Below are 15453 nucleotides of genomic sequence, written 5' to 3'. Positions count from 1 at the left end.
TATAATCAGGAATATAATCGATCATCCAAGGTTAAGAATATATAGTTATTTAGAACCATAAAATCATTACCTGGCAATTCATAGTGTCTACATAATTAAGTGTCTAGAAGTAGTTGTAGATTGTGATACAATATATATATATATATTATATAATAATAATAGGTGCTGATGAATATTAAATATATAAGCAGTAACATATTAAAGTAAAAAACTATAAATAGTTCTCGAAAATAAATATGATAAACAGTTAAGTTTGAATGCGCGAGATAGTGAAAACTAGAAAGAGGCCGGACGCGCTTCGCTGCGTTCTAACATTTTTATGGCATTCGGTAATATTATGCGTACAGTTGATATTAGATTATGTACAAAAAAAATAAACACAAAACACACAGTTTATCATTCGCCTTCAGGTTCAAAACAAACAGCCACCCAACCACACAGACGCAAATTGGTGATATATATCAGCTGCATTCTATTCATAAGGTGATATAACATATCGAAATCAGAACTCGGTAGGCTACCAACCAATTTACGGTCATTAATAACACAAATTAGCAAGCCTGCACATATAGAAAAATTACTCTACAGCACAATAGCTCCAAATAATTCAGTTAAGAACCCAAACAAAAAGCAAATCTAAATGACATTTAAAAAGAACAAATGGCAAAGCAGATAATCACAATACCAATCCACTACTACCCTCTATAAAACAAAGGAAAACATAAATACTATATACACTTGCTGTAAATTAACATACCATGAACATCAAAATGATGACTGCATCCAGTTGTCTGTTTAGAACCAACAACATTCATCACTACCGAAATAATCAACTCATCAGAAAACAATCATTAGATATTAACATCAAACGACACTCGCACCAGTACCCGCACCAACGAAACACCAAGTAAACACAACACGCATTCACCAGATGGATTAATAATCCCCAGTGTCACACATTTGGACATCATCATAATTGCAGTTCACAAAGTTTAGAAATCTAAAGCAAACAGCACAATCCATTTAACTAAAACACACAAAAGAGAGACCTTTTGTTATACTCCCAACTTTCAAAAGCGAAAACCCAAATAGTAAATGATGAAGCGGACGATTCAGAAACAACGGGTCCATCACATGCCGAAACAACCTACACATAAAAACAAAAGGTGTACAAATTAAACTACACACACCTGTGATGAAATTGAATGCACAAATGCAGTCAACCAAGTCTCGGTAAACCGAGTAACACCAACGCATAAAAATAAAAGGTTTACAAATTAAACAATGACGTCTAAAATTACTGAAATGTAAAGAAGATGCAATCTCAGTAGCTATGATATCATAACTATAACTTAATTAACTAAAACTATAGATAAAGTTACCAAAAACCACAATCAAAATAGGATACCTTCAAGATTAGAAGAATTCGATGATGAAGCCACATGTAACCACCAGTATACATTGGACTTGAAACAAAAGTATTACCTGATGCATCATAAAAACAACTTCCACCAACATTAGTAGTTGTTGTTATAAAAAAATTAACATTTAACATGAAGCAAGAAATGAAATCGATAATGGAATCTTATCTGAGAATGAAGTTACAATCATATAAAAATATAACACACTATTAAACTTGTAAATGCATTGTAAACTAATACAGAAAGCAGTAGCTAATACATAGATTAAGAATTATCTTGAATTTTTCTTCTATATTAGATAACCAAACTTCATTTATATAAATTGTGTAATTGTAATTATTCATTTATAATAACTCTATATGACTTATGGCAGAGGGCAGTATGGGTAGCAAAAACAGATAGATTAACATACATACCTCTACCAATTATGCCATAACATAGCAAGTCAAAGTGTGTAAGCTAATCCATCATACAATACACTCTGTGCATCGCAACTTCCACCTCAAATTTTAGAAAGCGAAAAACAAATCTAGTAGTAACATTATTAATACACAGTTGAGTATAGAACCACTATATCATTGGTTCTCATGATCATTGAAAATTTAAAATGTTAGTTCCTAATATTGTGTGAATAAAATAATCAGCAAATCAAACTAATGGCATCAAAGTCAAAAATAGAGTTACAAGAAATATGAAGCACTCACATAATCAGGAAATAAAAAATGAAGTACTCATATACCTGATTGAATAATATCTTTTCCATTATGCCGATGTACTGTATTCAGATAGTACCTTTCTTAAAAATCCGTTTAACTGGATTTGGATTGTAAACTGAGAAACCCTAAAAATGAAAGAGACGAAGACATATTGATGTGTGCGATAGGATTTGAGTTGTTTTGTTACACGAATTATTTATTGTATATGTGGTATTTTATAGATTTTAGGTTGATTTTACACATATATATAGGCAACTAGTCCTATCCGTGTAGTTTAGTTTGTTGGTAAATCCGATTCGTTCCACAGGGAGATGGAGTGTTTAATGGTTTTTTAATAGTCTTTGATGTCAAACTTAATTAAAGAGGGTTTTGGATTAGGCAATTTATGGTAACAGTAAAAGAAAATAACTTAACTAATTTACTAAATAAAATTACAAGATTACAATAATTAACTTAAAAAGGAACTAAATGAAAGTATACTAATTATGATGCGACAATTATATTACTAGATGGTAATTAGTAAAATAGTAATTTTTAATAAAACTATATGTTTAGAATTTTGTTTTAAGTAATTATTATATAAACTTATTTAAATTAACTAAATGATATTTTTAATAAAACTAATATAAATTAAAAGGGAAATTAATTAATTTACTAATTATAAACTAGTTACAATTTATAAAGTTATAATAATTAATACAAATTTTAAGATTAAAACATTTATTAAGGTATTTTATAATAAGTAAAACTAATTAACTTAATTAAAATAACTAATAACCTAAATATATATAATTAAATAATTAAAACCCTAAATTTAACCCTAGCTGTACTGTAGCCGCGTCAGAACCTTACACGATTCGTGTGATGATACACGATTCGTGTATGTGTAAAAGTATGTGACAGATTACTGTTACGAAAAATAAATGTTTTTATGTATTTTTCTAATATTTTAAAATGGTAAATCGTAAATAATAATAATAATACTTTTATAAGAAATATAAATAAGATAAATGTGAGTGTTTACTTAATTGTGTCACCCCTAGGTCCATGGATTGTTTTAAGTTTTACGCCCTATTTAAAATGTTCTAGTATCAAACTTTACATTTTTCTCTCGAATAAATATAAAGTTACAACTTAACTAAATAAAATCTAATTTTCATTGGATTCTTTTTAGAAAGCTACTATTCCCTAAGTATTTAAATTGAGACCTAGCCTAGTTTTGACCTTCGCCAAAACCTAAATTATAACGGTTTCCCTTTTTATAATTTCACCTTCATATAACTTATTGATATCACCCAAACCACCGAAGTTTATTTCTAAATTGGTGTCAATAACTTATCCATAAATTCGTCTAGATCATTTTTAATGTTGAAGCTCAATTTATGTAAATAAAAACAACTTTCGTTATTTAAATTTAATAAATTAAGTGGCAAGGGTTAAATACCTAATTACATAAAAATGGTTCTTTTAACTAGGCTCAATATTAAAAATACTAAAGTTACATTTTAACTTTTACTAATGGTAACAATCCATTTCACTAGGGGCTCTACATTTAAGCAAACACTAGGGAAATTTAGCTATTCATTACACTAAGGTAGACATAAAAATATAGATATGCAAACATAATAACAACACTAATTTTAACAGAGTAAACTTACTAAAATATCTTCACTTGCATTAACTTCAAACGGTAGAAAAATTACAATAATAACACCCCTTTCACGCGTACAATAACACCCTTTATCACGAACAATACACCCTTAATATTACAACTATTTTTAACCTTGAACTAATAGAGTAATAAAAATTACAGAATAATAACTTGCGTATAATAATTGTATGAAAATTATGTGTGTTTGATATTCTCCTTTTCTTTGAACTAGTACTCCGTATTTATCATGCTAATAGTAGGTCAAAAGCATTCAAGTTGCTGCACCACTTTGAAAAGAATTAGTTTTTAAAACATAAAGGAGCCGCCCCATTTGCAAGTTGAAACTGAATTTCGTCCAAACATTACACGATTCGTGTAGCTCCACACGTTTCGTGTAAGTATAATTCTTTGAGGTTGTAGATTTTTGAGTTACGGACGTCTGGACACCTGATTCGCCTTTTTTCGAGTCCGTATGATTTAGTTATGATTTTTCTCGTGCAGGCGCGCTGATTTCGTGATTTCGATCATTTTGACTTGTAGTCTTGAGGCGCGATGTTGTAGTCTTTTGTTGCTCATTAGAAATCTTCATTTTATCTTCATTTTGATCTTTATATCATTAAAAATCCATAATAGTATTTCATTCGACGCTTTGGATATTTTTACCAATTACAAACCGAAAACTACTCGAATACACATAAAAATCATAACATTTTGGATTGATATTGCGACGAAGTATATGTATATTTATAGCAATATCAAATTACCCCACACTTGAACGTTGCTTGTCCTCAAGCAATTACATCTTTTAACAGAATTAGAACATCACATATTTTTCCTTATTGAACATTTAGATCACACAACACACACTACACGAAATGAAACACACGCTATATGAAATATATTACACAACACAGTATTTATTGGATCACACGCACACCACACGAAACGAAGTTCTGACAACAGAAACAAACATGAAACTCGTGATTAGGGTTTAAAAATTTGGATCCTTAGGGAAAATTGAACCTTGTGAAAACGTTTTATGATTTTATAAAATGTCATGCTAGTTTTTACACTAGACACGTTTTCCGGTTTTAACCTCAAATTCCGGTTGAGGGTAACTGAAAACCGAAGTCTCAGTCGGCGATTAGCAAGCTATTCGCCCCCATGATTGTAGTATCATGGAACTTGAAGCCAAATGTCCAAAAATAGTTTTACACAAATATAATTCATAAAATAGCATAAGTTTTAGAACAAAATTATATCGTGTCCAAATATCATCGGTGAACCATGAGTTTGCACACCTCAATTTGTTATAGCATATGTATGTTGACCGCGGTCAAACATAGATGCAGTTAATCTTTACGGAGATCATCCATCTGGGGATTAGATTCATTAGTCTTAAAAGCTAATTTGCATTGTGCCCCCCCATTGTACGAGACAGATCCATCTCATGGTTAGGATAAGTCTGACCACCAAAAACCCTGTTTGATGCTGAGGTTAGGTGGATTTCCAGCCGATGATAGAGATGACTTTTCAAGATTTTTCGTCAACCTACAGCTGTTCTGGACTACATCTTCTAACATAAGTTAGCAAGTGTGTCATTTCGGAAGACTTTACTTTCTTACGGGATGGATCCGATTCATCCTCTATTACTCGTGATAATGGAATATTCAGGTTTATACATTCTGTAGCAATGATATCTGCAATAAACTTCAAAGAAACATGTGATAAATGGTTTTCAATATAAGGATTTATAAATTCTTGTTATAAATGGTTTTCTTTTATAAGTTTTAAACAAATAAACTTATGTATTTTTAATGTATGGAGACAACAATTTCGGTTTTTACACCTGATCTTTAATTGCTCGTAGTTACCTTAAAAATTGATTAGATACATTTGTTTAAAAATTTTCAAATTTTCATAAAAACCAATAACTTATTAGTTCTCGAGAATTTATATATTCCCACCCCACACTTAAGATTATGTAATGCCCTCATTACATAAAATCAGATAATAATGTATAAATTTGAGAGGACAAAAAGTGTAGAGTATTTGGAACTTCCTTTGTTAACCGATTTGGATTTTCAAATTGTTTTACCTATGATCATATCCAATGTTTGTATCACAATGTAATTTGATGTTTTGTTTCGTCTAATTGCATTTTCGTCTGTACCTGTCAAAACCATGTTAAAAACACACAAAATATGGGGTTTTAATTCAATCGTACAACACATTTTTTTACCCCACACTATATTTTCTTGCTAAAATATAAAAAATAAAAACATAATAAGTTTCAATACACACCAAAAAATTATGTTATTACAAACTATTTTTTTTTTTTTTACTTTTTTCATTTTATATTTTTTTTATATAACTTATAATCAATTAAATTTAAAATATCTTTTATAAATTTATATTTGTAACGGAAATTCGGTTGTTATACCTGATCTTAATCCGTTTATAAATTTTTAAATTCAATTTATAAAATTCAATTCATTAAAAGTTAAAGTTTTAATATTTTCGAAAACAAATTTAAAATAAAATAAAAACACTCTATTTTTGTGTTAAAAAGATTAACATTTTTAAATTTTAAAACAAGTATATGAGAAATACAAATAAAAAGGAATTTAAAATAAAAACGAGACACACGAATGGGACTATTTACAATTTGTGAAGTTTATTAGCGAGTCGTTCACGTGACTCCACCCTAATTTTAACTAACGTCGGGGTGATAAACATCACCCTTCTTTACTCCAATAGAACCATTACTGCAACCATTCTTACCACTAATTTTTGATAATAACCAAGAGTCCGAAAATCTTGACTCTTCAACCAGTTTTTTCAACTTATATTTCTCAAGTTTTGATAGGTTTGAAATCAATCTCTCTCTCAAATGTTTATCTTTTTTCGACATAGCATTTCTAATCCTACCGTATAACTTCTTCATGGTTTTCTCAACAACACAATCATTGAGTGGTTTACTATCAAGCTTTTCTTTACCGTCCTCCCCACACTTAGCTTGTTGCCTAATGTGTTTAGCATGATCGACAATATTCACTGAAACTATCGGTGTGGGTGGTGGGTTCATACTAAACTCAGTTTGATAGGTTACACTCTTGCCTCTATCCTTCAAAACTAGTTTTCCTGTTTTCCAATCTGTTAAAGCACTTGCAGTTGCTAAGAATGGTCTACCTAAAATAATAGGTACAAACTTATCTTCTTTCATATCTACAACTACAAAGTCAGCTAGAAACTCAAGTTCACCTGTTTTTACTACTAAGTTTTCAGCAATCCCTATAGGTTTATTAACCGACTGATCAATGAATCTAATGCCTGAATTGGTCGGTTTAAGTTCGCCTAAGTTCAAATGCGAGTAAATGGAATAAGGCATGAGATTTATACTTGCACCCGAGTCAGCTAATGATCTAAGAGTTCTAGAATCATTAAGCTTACAAGGTACTATGAATGGTCCGGGATCACCTAACTTAGGTGGAAATTCATTCTTTTTCACAATAGCAGCACATTCTGCTTCAAGGAACGCGGATGATGCCTGCTCACACACTCCTTCTTTTGCCATCAAATCATTCAAGAATTTCCCATAGTTTGGCATACCTGCAATAACATCAACCAAAGGTACATTTACACAAATATTATCCGTATTTAAAGGCTTACAATGATTCTCCTTTGGTTTTTCGGATAAAAGTGCATGCGGGTATGGAATGGGTTCTTTATAGTCTTCCACTTTAGGTGCTTGCTTCACCGTATCTTTCACTTCTTCCTTGATCACCTTCAAATCATCATCAACCCTAAATTCGGAAGGCTTGGTGGTTTCTATTTTCTGCACTTCTGCATGATTTCCCGACATCAGCCTCATCAAATAATCAGCATACTCGGGAGTTATGTCACCAACTCGGATCTCTTCATTTTCACATGTTATACTTTTCATACTTTCAACTCGGGTACCATCAATCTCTTGATAAGGAGTGTAATCTGCCATATTGGATAAATCAGAAAATATAAACTCATCACACTCTTCATCATCATCTTCACACCCAAGAGTAAAAATAGGACTATGCTCCGGTGTTTTGAAACTTGCTTCATCCTCACAGAAACTATAAATAGCATTCACTTGTGAATATGCTGGAGCTTGAGGATCCTTCTTCTTTAGTATAACCGGATGATTACTTGCAATTTGTGGTCTCTCTGCTAGTAACTGTGAGATCCTTCCAACATCTCTTTCTAAAATCTGAATCGTGGCTTGTTGATTTCGAATTTGCTGAGTTTGGAGCTCTGCATTTTGCTCATGCTTAACCATAAAATCTCTTAAGAGATCTTCTAAACCAGATTTCCTCTCGGGTTGAGGTTGCATAATTGCTAATGGTTGTGGTTGCATAAGTGCTAGTGGTTGTGGTTGATTTTGTTGGAAATTATTTTGGTAATTTCGTTGAGGTTGATTTCGGTTATTATAACCTGGTGGTGGATTTCTTTGATTTTGATTTGGGAAATTCCGGTTATTTTGGTAACCTGGATTTCCTCCTTGATAGTTATTATTATTTTGATAGTTATTATTATTTGATCCTGAAGGTCCTCCTACTTGATAGCTGTTTATAGGAGGATATTTTCGGTTGTTTGCTTCTATAGCTGGAAAATCACTGAAGTTCATTTCACCTTTTCGTAAGTATCCTAAGAAATTTGCTTGTTCTTCTATTGTACTTTGATCACAATCTCTAGTAAGATGGGGACCTTGGCACAGTTCACATCCTACTCTGATAGCATGCATTTCCTTGGTTACTTTCTCGATTTGCCTTGCTTGATTTGCTATTTGAACTTTTAAAGAAGCAATTTCATCATTGCTTTCAATACTAGCAACATTTGATGATCTAGAAAATTCTATTTCTTGATGCCAATTATGAGAATGGGAAGCTAAATCAGCAATGATTGTGTGAGCGTCTTCAGGTGTTTTCTTCATGATCGAACCTCCGGCTGCAACATCTATATCTTTTCTAGTTGTCACATTGACTCCTTTATAGAATATTTGGACCTTTTGGAATGTATTCAACCCGTGTTGAGGACATATTCGAAGCATTTTATTGAATTGGGTCCAAGCTTCATAAAGAGTTTCATTAGGCTTTTGTTTAAAGTGATTTATGTCACTTTGTAATTTTGCTGCTTTTGAAGCAGGAAAGAATTCTGACAAAAATTTATCCATCATATCATTCCAGTTTTCAATATAACCTTCTGTTAATGAGTCTAGCCAATCTCTTGCATCATCTTTTAAGGACCATGGAAAGATTTTTAAACATGCAACTTCATCGGTGACATCTTTGATTTTGAAAAGCTTGCAAATGCTTACAAACTTACGAAGATGCTCGTTAGCATCCTCATTTGGGGCTCCACCGAATTGACATGTATTAGTTACCATGTGTAAAAATTGACCTTTTATTTCAAAGCCATCACTCATCGTGGGTTGGATGATTGCGTGGCCTTGACCTTTTCTTGTGGCCTTCATTAATGCTTCCATCGTTTGATTTGTATCAGCCATTTCTTCTTCTTCTTTAATAATCGGCTCTATGATTGGTTGAATTATTGGTTCAGAGTCGGATTCTAAGAAAAGTGACTCTAAATTTTTAGCAAGAGATTCTACTTCTTGAGTTCTTAAGCGTTCGTGGAATTTTCTTTCGGGTTCAGGATGTGAGGGAGTTAATTCAGCGTTGGAGGAACGTAAGTTCATACATTAATTTTCTATTATGAGATCACTTCACTAAAGGTTTATCTATGGTTACCTACTTGTTTCTTTTTTTTTTTTTTAGTGTTTTTCGGTGTTTTAAAATTACTAGTACTTCCTATTTCTTTTTGTTGTTTTTGTCCTTTATTAATTCTTTGAGGTTCCGGATTAAGTTTAACGAGTTTAGGATTGAACGGATCATACAATTTGGGAAATTGTACAAAGAATTAAAGGATTTATTCAAAAACTTTGAACTTTCTTGGAAATGAATTTCCTCGAGAGGATCGAATAACATAAAAACAATGATAAAAACCTTTAAACAAACAGATTATCTTTCTGATTTTTGCCCACGTTTCGAATAGCCAAAAGATGCAGCAGAGGGGCAGGATCCTTCAAAGACCAATAAAATTGGTGATCCAACAACCCGGTCCACGTACAAATCCAACTATTACTACGAACCAGAAAAATTATCTATTTATTTAACTGCCAAATCCCCGGCAGCGGCGCCAAAAAGTTGATGTGTGCGATCGAGACCTTTATTTATGAACGGATTTGAGTTGTTTTGTTACACGAATTGATTTATTGTATATGTGGTATTTTATAGATTTTAGGTTGATTTCACACATATATATAGGCAACTAGTCCTATCCGTGTAGTTTAGTTTGTTGGTAAATCCGATTCGTTCCACAGGGAGATGGAGTGTTTAATGGTTTTTTAATAGTCTTTGATGTCAAACTTAATTAAAGAGGGTTTTGGATTAGGCAATTTATGGTAACAGTAAAAGAAAATAACTTAACTAATTTACTAAATAAAATTACAAGATTACAATAATTAACTTAAAAAGGAACTAAATGAAAGTATACTAATTATGATGCGACAATTATATTACTAGATGGTAATTAGTAAAATAGTAATTTTTAATAAAACTATATGTTTAGAATTTTGTTTTAAGTAATTATTATATAAACTTATTTAAATTAACTAAATGATATTTTTAATAAAACTAATATAAATTAAAAGGGAAATTAATTAATTTACTAATTATAAACTAGTTACAATTTATAAAGTTATAATAATTAATACAAATTTTAAGATTAAAACATTTATTAAGGTATTTTATAATAAGTAAAACTAATTAACTTAATTAAAATAACTAATAACCTAAATATATATAATTAAATAATTAAAACCCTAAATTTAACCCTAGCTGTACTGTAGCCGCGTCAGAACCTTACACGATTCGTGTGATGATACACGATTCGTGTATGTGTAAAAGTATGTGACAGATTACTGTTACGAAAAATAAATGTTTTTATGTATTTTTCTAATATTTTAAAATGGTAAATCGTAAATAATAATAATAATACTTTTATAAGAAATATAAATAAGATAAATGTGAGTGTTTACTTAATTGTGTCACCCCTAGGTCCATGGATTGTTTTAAGTTTTACGCCCTATTTAAAATGTTCTAGTATCAAACTTTACATTTTTCTCTCGAATAAATATAAAGTTACAACTTAACTAAATAAAATCTAATTTTCATTGGATTCTTTTTAGAAAGCTACTATTCCCTAAGTATTTAAATTGAGACCTAGCCTAGTTTTGACCTTCGCCAAAACCTAAATTATAACGGTTTCCCTTTTTATAATTTCACCTTCATATAACTTATTGATATCACCCAAACCACCGAAGTTTATTTCTAAATTGGTGTCAATAACTTATCCATAAATTCGTCTAGATCATTTTTAATGTTGAAGCTCAATTTATGTAAATAAAAACAACTTTCGTTATTTAAATTTAATAAATTAAGTGGCAAGGGTTAAATACCTAATTACATAAAAATGGTTCTTTTAACTAGGCTCAATATTAAAAATACTAAAGTTACATTTTAACTTTTACTAATGGTAACAATCCATTTCACTAGGGGCTCTACATTTAAGCAAACACTAGGGAAATTTAGCTATTCATTACACTAAGGTAGACATAAAAATATAGATATGCAAACATAATAACAACACTAATTTTAACAGAGTAAACTTACTAAAATATCTTCACTTGCATTAACTTCAAACGGTAGAAAAATTACAATAATAACACCCCTTTCACGCGTACAATAACACCCTTTATCACGAACAATACACCCTTAATATTACAACTATTTTTAACCTTGAACTAATAGAGTAATAAAAATTACAGAATAATAACTTGCGTATAATAATTGTATGAAAATTATGTGTGTTTGATATTCTCCTTTTCTTTGAACTAGTACTCCGTATTTATCATGCTAATAGTAGGTCAAAAGCATTCAAGTTGCTGCACCACTTTGAAAAGAATTAGTTTTTAAAACATAAAGGAGCCGCCCCATTTGCAAGTTGAAACTGAATTTCGTCCAAACATTACACGATTCGTGTAGATCCACACGTTTCGTGTAAGTATAATTCTTTGAGGTTGTAGATTTTTGAGTTACGGACGTCTGGACACCTGATTCGCCTTTTTTCGAGTCCGTATGATTTAGTTATGATTTTTCTCGTGCAGGCGCGCTGATTTCGTGATTTCGATCATTTTGACTTGTAGTCTTGAGGCGCGATGTTGTAGTCTTTTGTTGCTCATTAGAAATCTTCATTTTATCTTCATTTTGATCTTTATATCATTAAAAATCCATAATAGTATTTCATTCGACGCTTTGGATATTTTTACCAATTACAAACCGAAAACTACTCGAATACACATAAAAATCATAACATTTTGGATTGATATTGCGACGAAGTATATGTATATTTATAGCAATATCACATATACGACTGAAACAGGATACTGATTTTGAATCGCTTACAGATTAACCATATCATTAAACTGAAATATGAACAAAGAAATTACGGCGCATAAGATATATAACCAGTAAGAAATAGTTGGTGGTAAATGACCAATCTGATCTCCTCCTTTCGCTCCTAGAATCTGGTTTAACGGCAACTTGTGGAGCAATCGAGTGAGCGGAGATTGGGTTGTTAGTTGTTGGCGGCGCTGCTGTAGGCGGTGGCGACGATGCTGGCCGTGGAGACGAAGTTGGCGGCGATGATGGTGATTTATGTAGATGATGAAGAGGGGTGGGGATGAGGGATGGTAGGAGGTGGTGGGTGGTGTAAGAGAGAAAAAAATAATGTTAAGTTACCAAAAACCCCCAGCTACTGTTCATTCATGCTCTCGCTAGTATACTTATTGGAAATGGAAATAAAGCTAATAAAATTATTTTACGAATATGTTAAAACTAAAATGAGTATTCAGATGCAAGTAAATGATAAACATTAAGGTTGGTTATAAATAAATTGACATAGGTTCTTGTCAAGTAAAACACATTTCATCAACATGATAGGTTCTTCAAAGAAGGCCTTCCAACCAAAGTCTTACAGATAAATATTTCATTTCGTTTTAGTATGTATGATATACAAAATGCAAACAAAATCTATGAATGTTTACCAATTTTGGGATGAATGCGACCAATGACAAAACTTATGAAATAAATGACTAAAGTACCCATGATGTTTGATTTCAGCTTTCAGAACATCAACGATGAGATATCGTCCAATAATCAACAACATGAATAATGATAACGATAGCCAAAGGAACATATTCAGTTTTTATTCTTTATTCTTTACTAGTTATCGAACTCTCGCTTCGCGCCGGGGGTTCGGTTTTCAATGTATTTTATTGAGTTTAGTAAAATTATTTTGTGGCTAACGATTATGTCATTGAAGCGCAACTCGAGTCGAACTAAAAGGTATAACCCGTGAGAGATTTAAATGTTATTTTAAATTAACAATATATGTGCATCTCCGCGTTTCGCTATGGAATTGTCGACTTTTAAAAATTTAACGCAAAATCAACGTGTATGATAAGTACCCCAAATATTTAGCGTTTTTTAAAAAGCGTCCGTTTTGCGTATAGCTAGTGGCATTGTGTTCCTAAAATTATTTCGAGTTTAACGATGGTGTCGGAAAAATTTAACTCGTTGCGAGCGAGAAGATATGACCCGTTGAATATTTGGGTGGAGTTTATTTAAGATTTTTTTATGAAAATGGTTAGTTTACACTTTACCCCCCTGTTGGTGTTGGGGGGTCGATTAGAATTTTTCAAAAAAGTGTGGGAGACGTTGTTGGTAAAATGAAATTTAGTTAAAATTAAAAAAAAAAGTGGAAAGTCGAAAATGCCCCTGATTACTATTCATAACTTTTGTCTATTAGTTAATATGTAAATTTATCATGACCAAATCTATTATATATATAAGAGTATTATTGTTTGACCCCACCGATGTGGGATAAAACACATAAGCTTATCACTTATCAATTGGACAGTCCTCAAACTTAGCACATTGTTACATATAGTCCGTATGCCCTCATGAATATTTTCGGTGGGCCCTTATGTGGATTATGAATTGGTTCAACCTAACTTTGTCGTACAGCTTCTTGATACAATCTACCATATATTATGTGGATTATGCTTTGGTTCAACCTAGGCCATTTATAATGTTTGATGTATATATTTCGTGATATGACAAACGTGAAGAGAGCACAGAAGTGAGTGATAAAGACCTTTAGTTTCTCATAGGAAGTGAGTCACAATTTTTTGTAATTTTGTTCCCAAATTTTATGTATACAACACTATATTTTGTATGTATCCGTCTGTATATTATTAACTCTATGTTGTTTATGTGTTTGTTCCTATTTCTATTAGTTACTTTAAATTAAAAGTCGTCCTTATATATGTATGGGTGCTTAACTTTGTTTTTACATCTTTATTTTGTAATTGATTCTTTGTTGATTCTTTGAACCCTAAACTTGGTACTTGACTTCCAAAGTATATTTTAGGTAACCTTTGGTGAATGTGAAGAAATCATTTTGCAATATAAAGCTCCAATGCACAAAAGCCACGACTTTGCCAATGTAAAAACATGTTAATCGGTTCCTATTCACATACCGTTATAGTAATTTCCAAGAAACCAACTGTTGCAACAGGAACTAACTACTGGGATCACCCTATAAACAATACCATGTTGTACAGTTTTGGTTTTAAAGTAGTAGTAGAGCACCAACAACTTATAAACAATGCCATGTACACTTTTGCTATCACAACTGCTACCGTCATAATTTGTAACCGTTAACAGTTTGTATATTACTATGTAAAATACCAATTGCGAGAAGACGCCTCCCAATTTTCCGCAACGAAGTGCGGCTCACCATCCATCTTGTTGATATTATTATTCCTCGACATATAGGTGTGTATCAAATTGTATATTTAAGGGGTTCTGGTACATATATACATATATATTCAGAAACCTTTAAGAAAAAAATGGGACGTGAATGTGGTGGTCTTGTATTATTAACTATGTTAAATCACTTGTGGATTTTGTTCCTTGAATAAATGGTTACTTGAAAATAAACTCTGTTAAATCAACAACAGAAGTTTGCTGCAAAGTGAGATGAGTGTGCAGTTTGCTCGTCCCGTTTTAGAGCTCAAAGAAACGTTACAGAAATTCTAACAACCTTTATCAATAGGTACTCGAAACATCACTAAAACTTTCTTATTTTTCATCAATATACCCGAATCAACAAATACTTGCTGAATTTACAGATACAAAATTGATGAACAAATTCAATTCAATCAAAATCTTGAAAACTAGAAAAAGTTGTAGCTCAATATCAATAGCAGAGCAGGTTCCACTATTTGAAATCATAATAGGACCGACCCAAGAACCAAAAGAATAATGCCGATTGATTGATACTCGTATAAAGAAAGTAACGCCTGACCAAAAAAAAAAATAAAAAAAAATACCGGGTCTAACATCCGATGACCCGACACATTGACCCGATAAATCAAAATATCATAAAGAACAATACGCACTTCAATTACAGGGATTCTAACAACCTTTTGAATACGTACTCGAAA

At 31.6% G+C, this 15453-nt stretch overlaps 1 long non-coding RNA gene across 2 annotated transcripts; it reads right to left on the bottom strand.

Moving 5' to 3' along the window:
* Nucleotides 1–291: 291 nt before the first annotated feature.
* Nucleotides 292–12646, bottom strand: LOC139853217 (uncharacterized). Of its 2 annotated transcripts, XR_011761305.1 has the most exons (5): nucleotides 12410–12646; nucleotides 2161–2262; nucleotides 1409–1922; nucleotides 758–1147; nucleotides 292–560 (listed from the first exon to the last, which is right to left on the bottom strand). It is a non-coding gene; the product is annotated as an uncharacterized lncRNA (long non-coding RNA). The 2 variants fall into 2 exon arrangements; XR_011761304.1 differs by lacking the exons at nucleotides 2161–2262; nucleotides 12410–12646 and having other exon boundaries at nucleotides 1409–2145.
* Nucleotides 12647–15453: the final 2807 nt, after the last annotated feature.

This window comes from Rutidosis leptorrhynchoides, chromosome 6 (genome assembly GCF_046630445.1).
Source record: "Rutidosis leptorrhynchoides isolate AG116_Rl617_1_P2 chromosome 6, CSIRO_AGI_Rlap_v1, whole genome shotgun sequence".
Taxonomy (NCBI): domain Eukaryota; kingdom Viridiplantae; phylum Streptophyta; class Magnoliopsida; order Asterales; family Asteraceae; genus Rutidosis; species Rutidosis leptorrhynchoides.
The sequence above is the reverse complement of the archived record's forward strand: the minus strand, read 5'-3'. Positions and strand labels throughout refer to the sequence as shown.